Raw genomic sequence first — 24,082 nt, 5'->3', positions numbered from 1 at the left:
TTAACTGATTGAGTAAGGGTTTCAACTTATTGTAAATTTTAGTTTGGAATATCCACTTGTTTTTCTTTCCATAGTTTCTATTTCCTATTGAGTCATTAACAAATTAAGAGAACTTGGCATGCTTTCTTCCAACTCTTTGAATACTTCAATAGCTGCTTTGAGGTCTTTGTTTGCTAAATTCAATACCTGGGACCACTCTGTCAGACTTTACTGACTTCCATTTTGCCCCTAGGAAAACAGGGTACATTTTCACATTTCCTTACATATCTGGTAGTGTTTTTATTGAAAAGTGTACACTGTGGATAATAACTGTACAATTCCACCATCTATTTTATGTTATTCTGAGGTTTGTTGGCTTTTTAATTTCAGTTAATAGTTAACTTCGTGATTTAAACTGCAAAATCTGTCTCCTCTGCAGTGTGAGCCACTGATGATTTTGCTTAGTATTTTGGGGAGGAAGGTGAGAATGTCTGGGTTCAATAGCGGTCTTCCCTGTACTTTTACAGATCAGCTATTAGCCCATTATTTGGGCAGAGATTGTGTTCAGACACCTCAAGCCTGTAAGTCTTCTACCTTCTGCTGACCAAGCTGTGTGGGTTGAAGACTGCAATAAAAGGCACAGCAAGTTCATAATTCTCCCAAGGCTTTCTGGAATCCCTGACATCTACATACATACATACATACACATATATGTATGTATACTGTATACTATATATATATAGAGTATATATACTGTATACTGTATGTATATGTATATATGTACTATATATGTATTTGTATATGTATGTAGTATATCATACATATACATATATATTCACTACACACATATATACTATATATACACATATATACACTATATATACATACATATATACTATATAAACTATATACACACTATATATGTACATATATATACACTGCATATTTACAGTATATATGTATATCTACTATATGCATATAGTGTATATATGTATATCTACTGTATGCATATAGTGTATATATCTACTGTATGCATATAGTGTATATATGTATATCTACTGTACGCATATAGTGTATATATGTATATATACAGTAGATACACACTGTATATACACTATATATAGTATAACAGACATGCAAAAATGTAAGAAGAATTAATTTATTCTGGTCTTCTCTGCCTCTATCTTTCTTCTAAATATTTTGTTTTTTAAAATTTATTTATTTTGAGAGAGAGAGAGAGCACATGCCAGCAGAGGAGGAGCCAAGAGAGAAGGAGAGAGAGAGAATCCCAAGCAGGCTTCATGCTGTCAGCTCAAAGCCTGACACTGGGTTCAAGTTCACCCATCATGGGTTCATGACCTGAGATGAGATTAAGAGCCCCATGCTTAACGGAACCAAGCCACCCAGGTGCCCTTCTCTTTCAAATCTTAAATTTCAAGTTTCTCTGCCATCTTTCCTTAAACTGCCACCTCTGCCTGGTAAAACTGTAGATGTTTAACACTCATGCTGTGGTGAGGTGGGATCAAAATTTCCCCAGGAAACAAGGCCGCTAATAGCCATTCTTACCCAATGTGGTGGTAATTTTTCCAGAAGTAAACACTATTCAAAGACTTATCTACTTTTGGTCATTTTCCAGTGCCCTAAAAAATTTGTCTTAAATAATCCTGTCATGTTTTATTCTTTTTTTCTCAGAGAGGGATCAGCCAACAACATCATGCCATTACTGAAAGTAAACTTTCTGTGTAAGTATTTTCATTCATTAATTGAAATTCCAGATGCTTAGCCTAAGGATATAATTGAATACATGGACAAAAAAGTTATTTTTTTTTTAATTTTTTTTTTTAATGTTTTATTTTTGAGACAGAGAGAGACAGAGCATGAACGGGGGAGGGTCAGAGAGAGAGGGAGGCACAGAATCTGAAACAGGCTCCAGGCTCTGAGCGGTCAGCACAGAGCCTGACGCGGGGCTCGAACTCACGGACCGCGAGATCATGACCTGAGCCGAAGTTGGACGCTTAACCAACTGAGCCACCCGGGCGCCCCAAAAAAGTTATTTTTTAAATGAGAAATTCTATCTCAATTGCCAGCAATTGGTTATTTGCTAACTATTTTGTGTATCTATAGAAAATTAACAGTACTGTGCAGCCATTAAAATATGTAGAGGGGCACCTGGGTGGCTCACTCGGTTAAACCTCCGGCCTCAGCTCAGGTCATGATCTCACAGTTCGTGGGTTTGAGCCCCGCATCAGGCTCTGTGCTGACAGCTCAGAGCCTGGAGCCCACTTCAGATTCCGTGTCTCCCTCTCTCTCTGCTCCTCCTCTGCTCATGCTTACTCACTCTTTCAAAAAAGAACATTAAAAAATATTTTTAAAATATGTAGATAAAATTAATTGATTTGGTATAATATTTACAATATGATAGAGTATGCTTATATCACTAAAAATATAACTTATAAATATACCCATTCGTACATATATTCTACAGAAAAAGTTTAGAACATGTAACAAATATTAAAATGGTTTAAATTAAGTAGTCAGAATATAGGTGGGTTGTTTTCCTTTAAAGTTTTCTGTGTTTTCATAATATTCTATACTGAACATTTTTCATTTTACAGTAATAAAATAATAAGTAAATTCATTATGAAAATAAATTACATACATTAGGAATCCCTTCCCTTATGATTCTAGCTCTCAGGTGAGTCTTTTCTAGATATTCTTCCTTAAACTTAGATAGGTAAAAAATCTGTTTCTGCTTGATATTATGGCATAAAAATATCCACAGCATGAATAAACGTGGTAAATTATATCAGAATTTTCAAAAAACACATTACAAAGGAAGCACAAATGACAATTAAGTCATTTCAAACCTTCAAATCCCAAATTTACTAATCTAGCCCAACTCTGTCACCCAAATTCTAGATCTAATTGATATTAAGTATCTCTAACTGGATAGCATCTAAATTCAAGATAACAAAGTTGGAGCTCATTTTTTTCCTAAATTTATTCTTTCTGATCTTCCATTCTTGGAAAATGGTATTATGGCCTACCTAGTTATTCAATCTGAAAGCCTGGAAGGCTTCTATTACTCTTTTCTCTGTAATACTTTTCTTCATAATTGGTCACCAATTCTTAAAGATTCTCTTTTCTTAATATCTCTGAACCTATTCTTTTCTCCCCAGTTACTAAGACCTTTGTCTTATTTCATAACGTCTTCATTTCTTAACCAAAATATTCAACAGCCTACAAACTGGTCTCACTGACTTCAGTTACCTGAAGTCCTTTAATTAATTTAGTATTATATTAAGGTAAAATTTACTAACACATGTATCTTAAATGAATACATCGTAAACATTTGGTTACTTTTGACAAATAATACACTGGTTATGACCACTTTGAAAAAAAAAAGAAAACATTTTCATAGAACCCTTCCTAGTAAATTATCTTCCCCATTAGGAGCAACAACTGATAATATTTCTATTACAGTAGATGAACATGGTATATTCTAGAACTTCATACCAAAAGAATCACATAGTATGTACTTTTTTGTGTCTGACTGATTTTACTTCACATTATGTTTTTAAAAGCATTCATGATGCTGTGTTCATTAGTTTTCTTTTTTTTTTTCTTTTTTTTTTTTTTTTAGTATTCCACTGAATGAACATACCTCATGTGTTTATCTAATCTCTTTGGAATGGACATTTAGGCTAGTTCTGAATAAAGCTGATATAAACATTCTTTAATAATGCTTTTCATGTATGTATTTTCTTTGGGGGCAGTGAGGGACAAAAAGGTAGGCCTGGAATTGTGGAGTCACACAAGATTTTCATTTACCTTTTTAAGGCACTGCCACACCGTTTTCCAAGATGGCTATACATTTTATACTACCATGGACCATGTAGGAGAAATCCAGTTACTCCAACTCCTCTTCAAAATTAGGTGTTGTCATTTTTTTTAGGCTAGCCATTCCATTGGAAATGTAGTTTTGGGTGGGTGATAAACTATTGTAAGCATTTCATTTTATCTCCTCTACTGGTCATTTGCTACGCCTCCTTGTACTGACTTTTCTGTGGCTACTACAGATATTTCATCATGTATCTTTTAACTTGTCAGAGTCCATCTTCAAAAATGTTCAATTACTGGGGCACCTGGGTGGCTCAGCCGGTTAAGGGCCTGGCTCTTGATTTCAGCTCAGGTCCTGATCTCACGGTTCGTGAGTTTGAGCCCTGCTTTTAGCTCTGTTCTGACAGCATGGAGGCTGCTTGGGATTCTCTCTCTCTGCCCCTCCCTTGGTAGCTCTACCTCTCAAAATAAGTAAACTTAAAAAAATTTTTTTTAATCTTCAATTACTCCACAAATAACATAAAAACCTTTCTACAATATACTTCAGACTATAGTCCACCCATTCTTTGTGTTATTTGTCATGTATTTTATTTTCATACATGCTACAAAACTGATACTTCTTTAAAGTAATTTAGTCAATAGTCTTAAAAAATATTAATGGTATATAATGATATAAGTGATTGTTAAATGTCCTGGTATTCTTCATGTCTTCTTACAGGGCCAGATTTCTATCTGATACCATTTGTGTTCAGGAATTATAAGCTCTGCTCAATAATATAGTATTGGATTATCGCTCAATGTATAAAGTAATAACCTATTTCCATATATATACAAATATACTATTGAATAAAAAAATTGGGCGAAGTGAACAAATCTCCCACACAGAATTTCAAATAACTTACATAGATATTCTCACCTCAAGGAGATAGAGGTTACCTCCCCACTGTCAGTGTAGGATATGGATAGTCACTTACTTCTCAAGAGCATAGTATGTAAAGTTGGAAAAGAGTAACTTCTCACTAGCAAAATGATACACACTCCCAAAGCCAAGTGATCAAAATTAATGTAATCAGTGATATATTATGTTAATACTATGGCCCCTTGATATGATGTGATAACAATAACACTTTATTATCCTCCTTTAAAAAGCCCATAATTTCAGTCTAATCATGAGAAAAACATAGGAACAAATTCAAATTAAAGGATGATCTACAATATCCCAAGTAGTATTCCTTATAACTCTCAAGATCATCTAAAACTCAAAAGGCTGAATATGTATCATGGTCTAGAACAGTCTAAGAAGATATGAAAACTTAAGATAATGTGATTTCCTGGAGGACACCTGGAACAGAGAAAGGACTTTTCAGTAAAAACTAAGGAAATCTAAGTAAATAAAGATTTCAGTTAATAATAATGTGCCAATATTGGCTCAGGTATGACAAATACAATATGTTAACAATAGGGGAAACTGGATGTGGGGTATATGGGAACTCTCCAATATTCTTACAATGTATCTGTATGGGTGAAACTTTGCCAAAAAAACTTTGCCAAACTGGATGTGGGGTATATGGGAACTCTCCAATAGTCTTACAATGTATCTGTATGGGTGAAACTTTGCCAAAATAAAGAGCTTATTTTAAAAACGACAAATGGAGGATCTTATTAGACATATAGAAACTGTAAACAAAAATGATAATTCTCAAGGTGAAAAGTATAACTTAAATTAAAATATATTAGAGAAGATCAATAGAAGATTTAAGACTGTAGAAGAATGGATCTGGGAACACCAAGATAGAGCAATCGAGATTATTTAATATGAAGAAAGTAGAGAATAAAGATCAAGGAATAATGGACAGAATATCACAGACCTGTGAGCCATCAAGCACACTCACATATGTGTAAAAGATATCTGACCAGGAGAAAAGAAAGGAAAATAGTTAGAAAAAATATTTCATGAAAAACACTTATCTACAGATCCAAGGCCAGGGAACTCCAGGTAGCATAAATACCAAGAGATTAATGTCTAGATACATCATAGTTGAACTGCTGAAACACGAAGAAAAAATATTAAATGACAAGAGAAAAACAGTGTTTAACATATAGGTAAAGAACAGTAAGTAACAGCTAATACCTGTCTTCTCATTAGATTGGAAGACTGTGCAATATATTTTACATGATGAAAGGAAAAACCTGTCAACCATGAATTCTATACTCAACAAAACCAGCCTTCAAAAAATGAAGGCAAAAAAGAAAAAAAAAGACATTTCCAAATATACAAAGACTGAGATAATATGTTGTTAGCAGACCTGCTTTCTAAGAAACACTAGAGAAACTCCTTCAGGTTGAAAGAAAATGATACCAGAGGGTAACGTGAATCCACAAGGGAAAAATGGAGAGCACTGGGAATGCTAAGTATGTGTTAAAATGTAAAAGAATGCAAATACATTTTTCTTTTTTTATAATTTAAGATTGTAAAACTGTACAAAGCAATAATTATGTCCCACAGTGTTGACTTTATATTATATATAGATGTAATACGAATGATAATGATAATAACACAAAGTGGGAGGGAGAACTGTGTTATATCAGGGCAAGATTGTTAATGGTTACTGCAATCAAGTCATAACTAACCAGACATAGATTGTGATGAATTAAGAAGCACATTTTAATCCCTAGAGCAACCACTAAGAAGTAACTTTAAAACCATATGGTTAAAAGTCAACAGAGGAATGTAAATGATACTCTAATAATTATTTGTTTAACACAAAAGAGGGTAGTAAAGGAGAAAGAGAGAAACAAGAACATACGACAATACAAAAAACATCTAGAAGAATGGCCATGTACATCCAACTTGATTTACACTAAATGTGAATAGACTAAACAGTGCGATCAAAAGATTATCAAAATGGAGAAAAGTAAGATCCAACTGTATTCTGTCTACACCTTAGATTCAAAGATACAGATAGTGTGAAAGTAAAAGGATAAGACAATATACATTATGCAAATAGTAACCATAAGACAGTTGGAGTAGCTATATTAATATCAACCAAAACACTCTTTAAGACCAGAAATATTACTAGGAAAAAAGATATTTCATGATAAGAATGTCAATACATAAGAAAGATAAAACAATTATAAATATATATGCATCTAAAATTAGAGCCCTAAAATACATTAAGAAAAAAAGACAGAATTCTAAAAATTTTTAGGTTTTTTTTTTTTTTTCAAATTTTTGAGAGAGAGAGAACCAGAGCATGAGTGGGGGAGGCACAGAGAGAGAGGGAAACACAGAATCCAAAGCAGGCTCCAGGCTTGAGCTGTCAGCACAGAGCCCAATACAGAGCTTGAATTGATGAACCGCAGGATCATGACCTAAGCCAAAGTCGGACACTTAACCGGCTGAGCGACCCAGGAGCCCCCAAAAAACTGAATTTAAAGAAGAAATGTACATAGTTTGAAATTTCAATAACTTTTCTCAGTAAGTGATAGAAAAACTAGACAAAAAATTACTAAGAATATAGAAGAGCTGAACAAGACTATTAGCCAACTTGATTAATTGACATTTAAAGAACAGTCTACCCAACAAAATAATGTATTTTCTTTTCAAGCATACACAGAACATGCTAAGTACAACATTAAGCCATAGGCTAGGCACTACAACCAGTCTCATAAATTGAGAAGCGTTGAAATCATACAAAGTATATACTACAATTACAGTAGAATTAAATTAGCTCTTAACAACAAAGAAAATTTGGGAAACGCCCAAATATTTGGAAGCTAACACATTTCTCAATAGCTTATGGATTAAGAAGAAATCACAAACTTGGACCAAATGAAATTGAAAAGAAGACATATATCAGAATGTATGAAATGCAATAAAAGCAGTGTCTAGAGATAAATTTATAGTTTTAAACTCCAGCCTAGAGAAACTAGTAAAGGAAGAACAAATTAAACTCATAGCAAGCAGAAGGAAGGAAATACAGTAAAAACTTGGATTGTGATAACTTGTTCTGCAAGGATTCTGCAAGATGAGCACACAGTTCTAATAAATTCTAACTTGATAAACGAGAGTGATGTCTTGCAATACAAATAGTATGTGATGCCGAATGTGACATGACCAGACCACAACTGAGCCAATGGTTCTTGAAATTTGCTTTGACATATGAGTGCTTTGGATTATAAGCATGTTTCTGGAATGAATTGTGCTCACAAACCAAGGTTTTACTGTAGTAAAAATCAGAACAGAAATCAATCAAATAGAAAATAGAAAGCAGTAGAGAAAAATTGGGGCACCTGGGTGGCTCAGTTAGTTGAGTGTCTGACTTCAGCTCAGGTCATGATCTCATGGTCCATGAGTTCGAGCCCCACTTCGGGCTCTGTGCTGACAGCTCAGAGCCTGGAGCCTGCTTCGGATTCTGTGTCTCTCTCTGCACTTCCCCTACTCACACTCTCTCTCTCAAAAATAAATAAACATCAAAAAAAATTTCTTTTTAAAAATTAAAAAAAAAAAGCAGTAGAAAAAATCAATTAAACCATACACTGGCTTTTTAAAAACAAAAATCAACCAAAGTGACAAATCATTAGCTAGATTCACCAAGAAATTATGAGAAAAGATATAAATTGTCAAAATCAGTAATATAAGAGGAAACTATAATGCTAAACTAAAAGAAATCAAAATGATTATAAAGAAATATGAAAAACAATCTCAAATTTGATATGTATATTAAAGGAACAATTTCATAAAAAGACCTAAATAATCAAAAGTAACTCAAGAAGAAACAGAAAATTTGAATAGACCCATATCAAGTAAAGAAATTGAATTAGTAATGAAAGATCTTCCCACAGTGAAAATTTGAGGCCTAAATGTCTTCACCAGCAAGTTTTATTAAGTAAAAAAACACAAATTAAGAAATAATACAAATCCTACTCAGACTTTTTTTCAGAAAGACAGAATACCACACAGCAAGATCCTTGAGTAAAAATTCTTCACAAAATATTAACATACCAAGTCCCAAAATACATAAAAAAAGTTTTACACCATGACCTAATTAGATTTATTTCAACAATACAAATCTGGTTTAATACCTTAAAATCATATAATTCAATACATCATATTCACAAAGGAAGAAACCACATTATCCACTTAAGTGAGGCAGAAAAGGCATTTGACCCAACCAAAAACCCATTCATGATAAAATCTCCCCACAAATTAAAAATAAAAAGAAACCTCAGCTTGATAAAAGACATCTTAAAAAACAAAACAAAAAAACTTCCTGACAACTGTTATCATGCTTAATAGTAAAATAGTAAAATAGTAAAAAATAGTAATGTAGGAATGCTTTCCTCCTAAGATGAGGAGCAATGCAAGGACGTCTACTCTTAGCATTTCTAATCCACCCTGTCCTTGAGATTCTAGACAGTTGACAACATCTTAAATGTAAATGAAGAGTCATTTAATGTTAGTGTATTGGAGACTCAATATTAAGGTGGCCATTCTTCCCAAATTAATCTGTAACTTCAAAGAAATCTTTATCAAAATTTCAGCAGGCTTTCTTTAAATTTTTTTTTTAAGTTTATTCATTTTTGAGAGAGGGAGACAGGGTGTGAGCAGGGGAGGGGCAGAGAGAGAAGGGAGACACAGAATCTGAAGCAGGCTCCAGGCTCTGAGCTGTCAGCCCAGAGCCCTAGGCGGGGCATGAACTCACAAACCGTGAGATCATGACCCGAGCTGAAGTCAGATGCTTAACCGACTGAGCCACCCAGGTGCCCCAAAATTTCAGCAGGCTTTTATATTTTCTTTTGTAGAAATTAACATGAAGCTCCTAAAATTTATAGGGAAATGTAAAGGGCTTAGCGTAGCCAAACAAATTTGGAAAAAAACAAAACAAAACAAAAACAATAACAGAGCAAATGTAGAGGACTTTTAATTCCTGATTTCAAAACTTCGTAAGGTTAGTTGCACCAGTCATGACAGTACAGTATTGGGGTAAGGACAGACATACAGATCAAAAGAATACAATTGAAATTTTAGAAATGAAGCCTTGTATTTATGGTCAATTGATTTTCACTAAAAGGGTCCAAAGTGATTCGATGACTAAAGGACAGTTTTTTTTCAGTAATGGTTACAGGAGCATTGAATATCCATATGCAAAAAAAAAAAAAAAAAAAAAAAAAGAGAGAGAGAGACACAGAGAGAGACAGACAGAGAGAGACAGTGGACTTACATTTTTATCTCACATCCCACACAAAAAATGACTTTAAATGGATCAGAGACTTAAGTAAAAAGAAAGACTATACAACTTTAGAAGAAAACAGGAGAAAATCTGTTATCATATTATATCATAGGACACCAAAAAGCTTTAAGAAGAAAAACTGATTAACTGGACTTCTTCAAAATTAAAAAAAAAAAAAAACAACTTGCCTTAAAAAAAAATCACTGAAAAAATGAAAAACAACAAGGCACACACTTCAAAGACATATACGTGATAAATGACTTGTCTCCGGAATTTAAAAACACTCTCACTATTCCATAAGTAGGCAGCCTGATTGTAAAGGAGCCAAAAGATTTAAAGATACTTCACCAATGGCATATGGATGGGTAAATGGAACATAAAAACATGGTTAACATCATTAGTGGGTAGAGAAATGCAAATTAAAACTTCAGCTAGAGGCCAATGTATACACACTGGACTAGATATAATTTAAAAAAAAAAATGACAATACCAATTGTTGGGGAGGATCTGAAGAAGTAGGAACCCTGCCTTATATGTTCCACGTGGGAATACAAATTATTGGAGCTGCTTTTAAAAAGTTTGACAGTTTCTTAGAATTTAAGGTATATTTATAATATACCCCAGCCATTCCATTCCCTAAGCATCCAGCCACGAGAAATAAACACATAATATCCATCTAAAACCCTGCACATAAATGTTTACCCAAGCTTTATTATAGTCGCCCCAAACTGGAGGCTAACCAAACCCAGAAACAAAATACAGAAACAAAGTAATGCTCTATACTGACAGAAAGAAATGTACCATTGATACATGCTAAACATTGATAAATCCCAAGATAATTATGCAAGGTAAAAGACGCAGACTCTAAAGGCTCATACTGCAGTATTCCATTTAAATTAAACTTCTAGAAAATGCAAATGTTATAGAGAGAGTCAGTGGTTACTTGAGGCAGGGGATGCAAGCTGGGAGTGCCCGAAAATGGGTATGAGTGAACTTTCTGGGTTAGGAGAAGTGTTCTTTTTTTTCTATTATTAAAAAAAAAATTAATGATCATTTATTTTGAGAGAGAGAGAGAGCGAGAGCGAGAGCACAAGCAGGGGAGGGGCACAGAGAGGGAAACAGAGGATCTGAAGCAAGCTCTGTGCTGACAGCAGGCAGCCTGATTTGGGGCTCAAATTTGTGAACTGCCAGATAATGACCTGGGCAGAAGTTGGACACTTTACCAACTGAGCCACCCAGGCACTTCACCAGAAATGTTCAAACACTGGATTGGAGGGTCTGTTGCACAACTTCTTATACATTTACTAAGAATTACTGAATTACACCTATATGATGAGTGAAATTTTTAAAAATATTTTTTAAAATTTTTTTTAATGTTTATTTTATTTATTTTTGAGAGACAGAGAGAGACAGCATGAGCAGGAAAGGGCAGATAGAGAGAGAGGGAGACCCAGAATATGAAGCAGGCTCCAGGCTCCGAGCTGTCAGCACAGAGCCCGACACGGGGCTTGAACTCATGAGCCGCGAGATCGTGACCTGAGCCGAAGTCCGATGCTCAACCGACTGAGCCACCCAGGTGCCCCTAAAATGTTTTTTTTTAATGTTTATTTTTTTTACAGAGACAGAGACAGAGTGTGTGCGGGGGAAAGGGGCAGAGAAAGAGGGAGACACAGAAATCAAAGCAGGCTTCAGGCTCTGAGCTGTCAGCACAGAGCCCGACACAGGGCTTGAACTCAAAAACCTGGAGATCATGACCTGAGCCGAAGTCGGACGCTTAACCGACTGAGCCACTCAGGTGCTCCTGAGTAAATATGATGGTAAATTATGCTTCAATATAACTGTTTTAAAAATCACTGCACCTGGGTGGCTCAGTCGGTTAAGCATCAGACTCTTGGTTTCAGCTCAGGTCACGATCCCACAGTCATGGAATTGAGTCCCATATGGGTCTCTGCACTGACAGCATGAAGCCTGCTTGGGATTTTCCGTCTCTTCCCCTTCCCTGTGTGTGGTCTCTCCCCCTCCCTCCCTGTCTCTCTCTCAATAAATAAGTAAACAAAAAAATAAATAACACTTTAAAAAAATGACTGCACATACATCAGAGGCCCACCACTGCAATGACGGCCTCAGAGATGACGTGCAGTGCTTTGCTTTAGCCAGGTATGTTCCAGATGGAAGCTTCAAAATGTTCATGTTCTTTCCACCCAGTAGTAAACACTCTATGGGTACACGAGAAGACAAATCTAGTTTAATAAATGCAATTAAAAACCAACTCCTACATTTCCATAATCATTCAATTTTTTTTAAGAAACTATTGGATTTTATAGCACACTTGAAGAATGAACAGTCTTAAAAGAAAAATGCTTTGGGATTTTTGTTCTCATTATTTTTGATTACGTGTGTAATAAAAAAGCTGAAAAAGAGCACATTTTAAAGGTAAGACATTCTTTCACTTCACTTCTCATTTATATGTCCTTTACTTATCTCCACAACAACGCCTGTTTATATTTTCTAAGCTCAGATTTTTCAAAACTCTCTGCTTTCATTTTTACTGAACCTTATTTTTTGCTTGGGAACATTTGTACTATTCTATTAGTCAGGGTTCTCCAGAGAAACAGAAGTAATAACAGAACAGAAAGAGATTGATTATTTGAGAAATTGGATCACAGATTGTGGGGACTGAAAAAGCCCCACAGTCTACCATCTGCAAGCTTGGAGACCCAGGAAAGTCAATGGTGCCACTCAAGGCAGAATTTGAAGACCTAAAAGGGAGCTGATGGTCTAAATCCCAGCCTGAGGGCAGAGAGAGGCTGACTTCCCTCAGCTTAAGTAGGAAGGCAGGAAGCTGTGAATCCTTCTTTCCTTTGCTTTTTTGTCCTATTGATGTCCCAATGAATTGGGTGATGCCCACCCACACTGAGGATGGCCATGCACTCCACTGTCTCCAGATTCAAATGCTAATCTCTTCCAGAAATACCCACACAGACACAGAGAAAGAATGCCGAACCAAACATCTGGGTATTCTGCGATCTGGTCAAGTTGACACATAAAATGAACCACCATAATTATCCTTTATTATGTCTGCCTTCCTTAGAGATAACAACATTAATTCTAAGAGGGAGAGCCCCCCCCCCCCCGGCCCCCAGCCCCATATCCCCTTTCAGGATCTGGTTCTACTGCTTCTTTCTGCTAGCTCTTGACCAGTGCTCTCTTTATTGGTTTGGCCATTCCCATGCTATGCTTCTGGGTTCTCATCTGTAAAATGATGGACACATAGAAGAACCTTTGAAGTTTGAAAGAGGTAAAACACTTAAAGTACATAGCACATTCTTAGCTCTCAGTAAAGACCGACTTCCTTTGCCTTTTGAACCAATATTTATTGAAACAATCAATGTTGAAGATTGGCCATTTGTAATAAAATCCCTCCATGGAAATAATATAACATGTGAAAATTATTAGATTTTTGTTTAGGTCTCTCTATAAAGTCTAGATTAACCCATAACATCATTCTGTGGTTCTCAGTCTGGTGTCTATATATTGCCAAGTATATAAAATAGCATACAGAATATACTGAAGGACCAGAATAACTGTGACTCATATTTTAGAAGTGACTATTTTTATGTGTATAAATAATCTAAGACGTTTTCAAATTTAGATAAATACAGCAAGGAGAATTAGAAATGCTCAAAACTTTTATGATAAGCCTTACATCTAAAAAAACACAGCAGGGGAGGAGTTTGGGGGGAAATGAGAGGATTACACAGCTTCTGCCCTTTGATGGATGCTTGGATAGAAAAAACTAATCATTTCTCATCCAGCTTCAGGATGGGATGCACACAGTGGCACTTGAGAACCAACCTTCCTAGTGTAATATTGTGGCTATGGAGTAATTTTGCACTAGACATTAGTTACAGAGAGAGGAGTCTACACCATTCTCATTTCTACCCTACTACCCTTTCAGTGGCTGTAATGCACCTTGACTTCTCTGCCTCAGTGGGTAAGGAAACCACACAGAGAGTCCCAAGCAGGAGGAAATGGGAGTTTACTGTTCTTGAATGAGGATCCTAGGCAGCAGGCAAAGGGATTGAGGCAAAGGTCTTGCAAGATTTAGAAGGGGATTCAAGTCTTCCGTAAATCAGCTTGCGAAGTAAAATCTTGGGGAAGAGGGAGGAAAGGGGACGATCAAGCTGCTTCGCAGTCCCTGACAAACGGCAGTGATGGCTAAGGTCCTTAGCTGTAGGAAGCCATCCACACACGAAGGATCTATAGCTTCAAGGACAGCCTGTTGACCCTCTGACATTACAGGTCATGGAACAAGAGGGGTAAAATAGAGGGAAAACGATGGTAAGGAGGAAATAACAGCCGCAACGCCTGATAGTGCAACGCACTGTTCTACTGGCAGCGGAAGCAGAGTCTCAGAACGGAAATGGGTCCCAGGTCGGAGTGGCCATTCTGATTGATCATCTGTAATACGTCAGGCATTCCAAAGCTGGGGACTTCCTGTCTACACACTAGGAGATTACCTGTGAGAAGACAGTAGTACGCGTGACATGTGCAAACAAACAGCAGAGAGCAAAGGTCATGAACTGGAGATCAGGAAAGCACATCTGTCTCTCAGATGCATTGTGTTTGGCCTGGCTAGCACTTTACACACAAGAGGGGATATGATATACCTCTTGAGATTTCTGGATTTCGTGGAAGAAAACGTCACAGGATCAGGTAAAACCTACCCCCGTTTCATCAAGGTGACAATCAACTAGAATGTGCTCTTCAGCGGTCTGCAGTCTGCTCCATTCCCTGCACCTCACACCCAGCTCTCGGCTCTCCTCACTCACGTATTGCAGGCCCATGGGGTTTTAAGCCCAGGCAAAGACAAAGCATACCAAGGAGGCTCCAGAACATTCATTTGTCTATGAGAATATGGTTAGGGAGTCTTCTCACTTGGCTTGTTTCTAGTCACCTATCCTAACACAGCCATTGTTAAATTAGATGTTATAACAGTATCTGACAGAGCAGATAATAATATTTATTATTATTCCCAGGAAATACAAATAAATACTGAAAAACCTTTTTTTCCCCATTCAGATTTTTTACTGATTCAGTCTGGCTAATTCTCACCACCCAATAATACTATTCCCATGACCGCCCCCCCCCCCCGCCAATCCCCCAGAATCTATTTTCCTAAAACTCAATCAAATCTGCACTTATCAGTGAGTCAATATGAGCCTGGGTGTACATACTAAGTTCTACCAAGTACAATGTTAGCCTGATGTTACTTATTAACCTCTTTATTCATGATCTGGTAATGGAAGAGGGAGCCTGGTAAGCAAACTGGATGTCTGTGGCTCTCCTCTGGAGACTAAGATTTAAACACAAATTACCATTTTTTTTTTAAATAAAGCAGGACACCTCTAAAATGGCTTTCACAAGGAGTCAATTCTTCGTACTGTATTAAAGGAAGAAATTAAAATCTCTACATAAATATGAAATGCTGTCAGAATTGCTTGGTGCGAGCACAGCCCTGGAAGATGTGATAGTCCCAGAAGAACTTATCTGGGAGCCGGAAGCAGGCTCCACCAGGTTACCCAATCCTTTTCTTCAGCTGAAGGAGGTGGTGAACTGAAAACAGGGGATGTCACCTGAGCAAGGGCAGGGACCCATGGTGGCTCAACCAGCCTGGACCACGTCTGCTCTCTGCAACCCAGCTCTCTCCCCCCTTGCAGACACCTACCCACATTGTCAGGTGCTTCAGGTTGCAAAACGCAGAGACGGCCACCTTGGGTGCTTCTCTTACCTCAGCATTAGTCAAGCTTTTATTTGAGCCCACTCTTCAAGGTCGCTGCCTTCCCCAGAGACATAATGGTGGCCAAGTGCAGAGAAAAGCAGTGGAAGCTATTAAAGTATAGAGGAATGGTCCCCAGGAAGAGAGGTAGGAGAATTTGGAGCGTATTGCTAAGAAGGGTAAAACTTGACTGGTCTCTACAAAAGAGGATAAAGAGGTCGATAAGTAGGCAATTAAGGTAAGGGTTAATAAGTCAAAGAACCGGGCCTTTAGAACAGCAGAGAAACTTAAAGAGAGTGTATTTAGATCCCTCCTTTGATCTACAATAAAACTGAAGCTCAGAAACAGTCAGTCACCAAGTCGTCTACGGGTCATGACAGAAATGGGTCAAGACCAGAGGACTCCTTACCTCTCATCTTCTACGCTTACCCTGTAGGAGCCACTGCAAGTCATTTGCCAAAAAAGAAAAATAACAAATACAGTCCCAAGAAGACTAAGAAAATGGTCCCAATTTCCCCGTGAGTAAGTGATGAATCACTAGAAGACAAACTTCTACATTCCCCTGTCAGGCTGGATCACTAAATCATTCTTTTGCTTTGAAGCTCTGCTAAAACCTGGACCTTTCCCGCCATTTTTAAGCCAGAAACTACTGATCTATCTTGCACAAAGTTTCTCTGGCTCATAGCAGTTTAAACAAATATGCCCAAGGCCTCTCCCTTTAACAGACTTTGCTCAAACCCTGCAAAACAAAACGAAAAGCATTTTCTACCATGAGAAGATCGGGTTTATTCTGATGGTATCATATTTTTCTCTCTTTTTCTGTTTTGGCTAGTGAGAATTCCAGCTTTCCATATGCTTGGTTACACCACGTAGGCACCAGGATGGGGCAAAATTGTCTTCTTTCTTTTTTCATTTTGCTCCCCATCTACCCCGCCACAGTCTTTCTCAGTAGTGAACAGGATCTGAATGTTGTCAGCATGCTATTAAGCTTCAAACTAGAACCGAATGACTCTTTGATTTTGTTCCAGGAAACATGGCCAATATGAAGCTAGGGCCCCAGGTTTGCAATTCTGAGGTCAGATTTAATATCTCAATAGAGAGTGGAGAACTTGTCATTTTAGCTGGGCTGAACCCCCATAGGGTACGGGGGGGGGGCACATGCACTTTTCCCATCTCAGGCTTGCAGTAAGCCTGCTTATCAAGCAAAAGCCTTTTAGGTAGCGGGTACAATGAGTTCTTCCCCAAATTTATCTCCAGTTTGTTCAAAAAGCTCAGCAACCTATGGGCCTTCTGCTGCCTTTTAAAACATTTTATTATTATTTTCAGTCTCTTTGTTGAGCTTGCATGTGATTTTACAAAGACTACCAGTAATTCACATCAATACAATCCTGGTATTTTCAAGATCAAAATGAACCCATCACAGAACCGATCACTGGTGGCTGATGGTGATTTCTGTCAACTCTTGGAAAATCCTTAAAATTCCTAAGGGGTTAGTAAGCAAAACAGCCTGTTAGTTATGTAAAATGAGTTAAAAATAATGGGTCTGAAGAAAGTGATTCAGTTGCTATCAACTACTCTCTCCCAGCCCCATTCCATTTGACCACTGACTTTTTTTATTTCTTTATTTCTTTATTTCTTGGGGTAAGAGTAATGGTACCAGTGTTTTACTAATTAGTTATGTCAACTGGAACATTTTTATTTTCTTAATTCTAATAAAACAATAACATTTTTGAGTTAGAAGAAATCTCTGCCTGCTGAAAGGTGATAAACCAAATTCTGCTTTCTTATTTTTAAAGGCAAGGAATGTACTTAGGTTTCAAAGTTACTTTTTTTCAGAAATGCAATAATATTACAGAGAATTTTATCGATTTTCTGTCCACTCTGAAAATTAAATACATTTGAAAAGAATACATATTTCAGTAGGAAAATATAACAGTAATTTCTTATTTTCCTTCATATAACATATATGAGCTTCATATTTTCACATTGCTTATAATGGAAGGCATTTTGTTGATATATGGATTTAAGGTAAAATTTCCTTTTTTTTCCGCCTGAGAGGTTGTTTCATCAGTGATGTTCTACATTTGATGGCATCTTGGTAAATAAAGACATGTGGTGATTATAATACCTTATATCATATGGCAACATAAAGCATTTTTAGTTCTGCTCATTTGGGGATAGGGTATGTGTCCTGTTTATGTGTGTACCTAAATTCTACTGAAAACTAGATGTTGGACATGTTGTCTTTCAGCTCCCACTCAAACAATTGGAATTCCCTAGATGGTAAGAGGAATCATGCCAAGGAAAACCCAGGACAGATTTCAGAGAAGGATAAACACAGAAGCAGAAAGTCAACCACTTAAGAAATGCTTCTGTACTGGAGACCAACTTTCCTCTCCAGCCCCTTCGGCGAGTCACTTAACTTTTCTGAAGCTGAGCTCTCTTCTGTAAAACCAAGACAATAAAGCAAGTCTCTGAAGACCACAAGACCACAAATCACCTCTGGTGATTTCTTTAAGCTCAAGCTCAATGGCAAAGAGGAGTTACTTAAAACATTTGATTGTTAATATCACCCCTTTTTAAACCATATTTTAAAGTCTGGCCCAATATTGATGGTTGATGTTTCTTCTCAGTTGTCTATTAATATTGTTTCTATTGTCAAACTTCCCAGTGTGCTCAGTTTTGATCTCGAATGCCAGATACTATGAAAAAGGGACTATTTGAAAGGAGGAAGGATAATGGTTCTTTTTAGGACTCTGCCAGCATTCATAAGAACAACAGTGGGTAAATTATTCCAAAAACAATTTGAAATAATTTAAAGAGATGACATATTGATATTGAAAACCCAATACTTCCTTCAAAAATCACATGATAGGAGTGTTTTATTGACCTGAATTAGACTACTCAATATGTGGTACTATGCCCTTGGAGGCAATAGGAAAGGAGAATCTTTTGTGTAGTATCAGTTGTTCTCAATTCTGTGCTCCCGTATTTAGCTAAGTCATGATTTCTGCTTTAATTAATTTCTGCCAAGCAGAGATTATTGCCACTCATATTATGGCAATAACACCTGTCATGACTTAACACCTGTCAACACTGCCGTTCATCTGAAAAAAAAAGGGGAGTGCTGGATGCCTATATGGCTGACATACTTCTCTAATTATCACATTTCCTATTCTATGGTAGGATTCAAATCTCTGTCTTCCCCTTGAATAATCATAATGTCCATTCAAATGAAAAAGGACAAGGGCTCACATGGTATATATAGGCTCCAAGTTAAATATTTAGCATTCACATCAAGATTTACAGAAAGCCTTAATTACCCTCTAGTATCCAGGGCATTCCTAACTTATGCTTCTGATAAATGCTCGATGCAGGTTTTTGATAGCCCACTGGTCAATAAAAGGTTTTCTAAGCTTCACCCAATATAGGGAGTCCTAAGCAGTGGCATATATAAAACCTGCCTAGTTAGCATCAACAGAAAATTCCTAAGGCTGGCAAATACCTTATCATTAAACCCACTTTATCCCATGCGTAGCAATTTCCAGAAAAGGCAGTGAAGTTTCCTTTGCATTTTGATCAAATTGTGCTTTGACAGGAACAGGAGAGAATGTGTTAATTCTGTCGTCAAGAAGCTGGCTCGAACGCGGGAATTCACACCAGGGACTTATCAAAATCAAAACTGTGATGCAGATTATTACCTTCCTACCACTCCATGTCCCCAGTAAATCTTTTGGTGAGTCTATTAATGCACTAAACTGAAAAAAAAAATATTTTCCTTCCTAGGCTCAGTCAGGCTAACAGGGAATTCATTGTGCTGGGAATGCCTTCTTTCTTTTCCAAGAATCCCAGCAGCTGAACATAGAGCAACAATGATCTAGGAAATTATTATGCGCTGCATAAATGCTCTGCTCATAAGAACTAGCTGAAAATGCCTTTCGTTCTAAAGATTTAGGTACTTCAAAACCATTCTAAAGAAGGACCAAGGACTGGGGCGCCTGGGTGGCTCAGTTGGTTGAGCGCCTGACTTCGGCTCAGGTCACTCTCTCACAGCCCATGAGTTCGAGCCCCACTTCGAGCCCAGCTTCGGGCTCTGTGCTGTCAGCTCAGAGCCTGGAGCCTGCTTCGGATTCTGTGTCTCCCTCTCTCTCTGCCCCTCCCCTGCTTGTGCTCTGTGTCTCTCTCTCTGTCAAAAATAAACAAACATTAAACAAATTAAAAAAAAAAAAAAAAAAAAAAGGAGGACCAGGGACTCTCCTATCACATCCTTTCCCCTCCACATCTACAGGATTCCTGGTTATCTCTGAGGACAGAAAGCATGGAAGAACACAGATTTCAGCAAAGTACTTGAGACCCTGCCTTTAAAAGCATCTGATTTTCATTCTTCCTTTGGCATTTTTATAGACATGCTTCTACAAACTTGATTTTCTTTTCTTTTCTTTTCTTTTTTTTTTTTTTTAAGCTGTGAAAACAAAAATTCTCTGGCTGGAACGAACAGTCGGGAATGTGGAAATTCATACACTGTGTGCATGTGTGGTTAGTGGTGTGTGTGCCATTTGTACACATCACTGACTGGGGAAGTTAAATCATTTTTGGATACAGTTTGTGGCCAGCATATCCAAGGTGCCCAAATCCAGGTCTTTGAAGTAACATTCTGTACTACCTGTTATTGAAGCATTTCTTGCCAACTTAAAGTAGAGGAAGTACCCATTGAAAGAGGAATATTTTCCTTTTCTTGCCATTCAAGCCACATAGGGACATTCTTTCAACTCATGTGAAAAAAAAAAAAAAGACCTTCTAAATGTTTCTTTATTTCCTTTCCAGCTGGTGAGGACATAATGACTTATGATATGAATATTTACCCTTCTGAAGTCCTCCTTTTGCCTCTCATCTCTTCTAAAGTATGATTTAATAAGCACATGTATAAATAAGAGAAGGTGAACGTGGGCAGATACAGTTAAGAGAAAAGCCCACTGCAGGAGATAAGGGGCTGGGTTAGAGATAAAAAGCTTAAAAGGTTAAGTCCACCCTCTCGTCGGGAGGACTGAGGATTCCAATCCCAAATGCAAGCAGCAGCCCTCCTGACTCTAGCATTCTACTCCCTCTCTTTTCACTTTATGGATAAAAAGAAGGTAATGGTAACTGTGGCATCCGCTCCTTCCACAGGGCTGTCTTGAAGGTTTTGCTCATTAAGCAGAGGGAAGAGGACTTTGGGAGCATAAGCAACAAAGTAATAGGCTTGGCTGACGGCAGACTCTTGCTTTGTCTCCCAGGGTTCTTGGATTTGTGGGCAATTGTTTTTTCTTTTTAACAGTTCGTTCTACTGGATTTATAATACGCCAAGAAACCAAAATGCACGCAGGAGTATTCTAAAAGGCCTATCAATTCCAGCTGTGGACATCAAGGACATTGGATTTTGACCATGGAGTCCAAGGGTGCTGACCCTGTGCTCCAAGGAAAAGAACACAGAGGAGGTAGTTAGATCAGGCAGCGAGCTAGGCGGGTGTTGAAAGAAACAAAGAGACCAACATTGTTATTTGCTTCCGCATCAGGTCAAAAAGGTGCTGGCTGAGAAACCTTACCCAGTCACCACCTGGGTAACTGGCTGTTTCTTAAGCAAAAAGGAAATGCTGTCTCTAAGTATCACATGTGACTGTGCTGTCAAATGACTCCCATAGGGCAGCTCCCAAACTCACCTCCTTCCTCTCACATTCCATTAGCATAATAATATGTTTGTTTTGTTTTCAACTCACCAACCCTGTAACTCCACCCCAATAAGCCATCCCTTGGGATTCAGAGAGAGAGAGGTGTTATCAGCTGTGAGACAGGAGCACAGCCTGGGGTCCACCTGGACACAGTTTCTTGTGCCACCTCTATCAGTGTAAGGAGAGCTCACAGCATCTGGATGCAATTTCCGATAGAGGCACCTGCTAATGACGTGTGGGTCCATGCTTGCAAAACCCCTTTCCACACTCCTGACAATGGCCAACAGATCCCCATATCCTGAATCAGACAGTGGAAGCCTCTGGACAACTAACCTGAGCAGTTTGCAATGGCTCCCAATAGGAGTGGTGTTTCCAGCTTCCAAGAGCTACTCCTTTCTCCCAGCTGTACACATTTACAAATCACCACTAAAAGGATAAAGTCATCTTTCTAGAGACACCACACCCCACTGGCAGCTTTAGGTTTCCTTGTGTTTCTATTCAGGTACCTAAGATGCCTTTTGCTTACGGATTCCTGCGGATAGTAAGAGAGGCAAGGCAAACAGATGGGTGCTCTGTGGTGCACAGCCAGTAGGCAGGTCTCACAGGTGGGGCGGTGGCCAGCTGTCTTGTGAGAAAACCTACATGGCCAAAGAGGTGAGCAGGGAAAATACAGACAGCACTTCAGACTCCCACTAGCTATTTGTTCATTAACTGAATTTCATCAAGGGTGGTGTAAGTGGAGGACGAAAAATTATCTGTGCCAGGACACCTGTGTGGCTCATTTGGTTAAGCACCTGGCTCTTTTTTGTTATTTTTTTTTATTATGAGAGAGAGAGAGAGAGAGGTTCGCATGATGAGCACGGGAGAGATGGGGTGGTGGGGGAGGAGGGAGAGAGAGGGAGAGAGAGAGGGAGGGAAGAAGGGAGAGGGAGAGAAGGCTCTATTCTGTCAGTGTGGAGCCCAACATGGGGTTCCATCCCACAGAAAGTGAGATCATGACCTGAGCCAAAACCAAGAGTTGGACTCTCTATCAACTGAGCCACTTAGGGGTCCCAATGTCCCGCCTGTTCTCAGATCCCAAGTGGGAGCCTCTGTGATGCCAGGAGAATGAATTCCAAGCGGGATGGATTTCAAGGAAGGGTGGGAAGGAGACTATCGGCGATTTATGATGTTAAGGGCCGTGCTGGACACTCTGCACTCATTTCATTTAATTCTAACAATTCTGTGAAGTTGGCACAGTCATTCCCATTTTATGGATAAGGAATGGGAATCTAAGAGGCTAAGGAGCTCGACCAACACTAGGCTGATGGCAGATTACTAGAATCAATAGGGTGGGAGCCTTGGACTCAAGTTCCCAAGAATATACTTAGTTCACTAAACCGGCTCTTCTCACACTTCTGCTTGGATATCCTTCTAGAGGCAGAAGAAAGAACTTGAACCCTAGTGGTGTTGGTGGCCATGGCAGCTGGGATGGGGGTGGAACTGGCAGCTTCTAGTCTTGCAGCATACAGTTGTTCAATTCAAGTGCTCATTTGTAGAGGTCTCGTATTTTACCTTAAAACAAAGAACGGTGTTGCAACTAATCCCATGTTATATCTGTTTTGTACAAAAATAGAATTTCTCTTTCAACCTTTTAAGTATAACTGTCCAGAAAAGAAGGCATGTTTTGGGGCACCTGGGTGGCTCAGTAAGTAGAGCAACCGACTCTCGGTTTCGACTCAGGTCATGATCTCACATTTCGTGAGTTTGAACCTGGTGTCGGGCTCTGCGTTGATAGTGTGGAGCCTGCTTTGGAATCTTTCTCTCCCTCGCCCTCTGCCCCTCCCCTGCTCACTCTGTCTCTCAAAATAAACGAACTTAAAAAAAGAAAGAAAGAAAGAAAAGGAGGCATGTTTAGACTACAGCCATGACAGTCTTCTGGCTACTAATGGCTGATAAGAATGTATATGCTTTGGTGGGAAGCGTGCCCAGTTTAAGAAACACCAGGCTCTCTGGTGCTGCACCCTTACTGGAGGCTACAGTACAGAGATGACCCAGTCTTGGGTGCACATCAAGAACATATGTGCATTCTATAAAAGGTTGGACCAGAGGAGGCTAATTGCTAATTTTCTATGTGACTAACATAATGCAATGACAAAGGGTAAGGCTGTAAGGTCAGACAGTCCTGGTACTCACATCTGCACTCTAGCAAGTGCCAGCTGTGTGATTTGAGGCATGTTACTTAACATCTCCAAGCCTCAGTTTCCTAGTCTGTAAGAAGTTGTGCAGGGGCACCTGGGTGGCTCAGTCAGTTAAGCATCTGACTTTGGCCCAGGTCATGATCTCACATTTCTTGAGTTTGAGCCCCACGTCTGGCGCTGTGCTGACAGCTCAGAGCCTGGAGCCTGCTTTGGATTCTGTCTCCCTCTCCTTCTTTCTCTCTGCCCCTCCCCTGTTCACACCCTTGTCTCTCTCTCTCAAAAATAAATAAACATTAAAAAAAATTTATAAAAAAAGAAGTTGTGCATGTGTTAGGATATGGAGAGGTACAGGAAGATCAGGTTCTA

At 38.4% G+C, this 24,082-nt stretch overlaps 1 long non-coding RNA gene across 1 annotated transcript; it reads left to right on the top strand.

Annotated features, from left to right (window-relative positions):
* Positions 1 to 1,119: 1,119 nt before the first annotated feature.
* Positions 1,120 to 19,240, top strand: LOC128315854 (uncharacterized). The gene is made up of 3 exons (XR_008298950.1): positions 1,120 to 1,721; positions 12,358 to 12,485; positions 18,083 to 19,240. It is a non-coding gene; the product is annotated as an uncharacterized LOC128315854 (long non-coding RNA).
* The last annotated feature ends 4,842 nt before the right edge of the window (positions 19,241 to 24,082 follow it).

Source organism: Acinonyx jubatus, chromosome A1 (assembly GCF_027475565.1).
Source record: "Acinonyx jubatus isolate Ajub_Pintada_27869175 chromosome A1, VMU_Ajub_asm_v1.0, whole genome shotgun sequence".
NCBI classification, from domain to species: domain Eukaryota; kingdom Metazoa; phylum Chordata; class Mammalia; order Carnivora; family Felidae; genus Acinonyx; species Acinonyx jubatus.
This window is presented reverse-complemented; position numbering and strand designations above follow the sequence as displayed.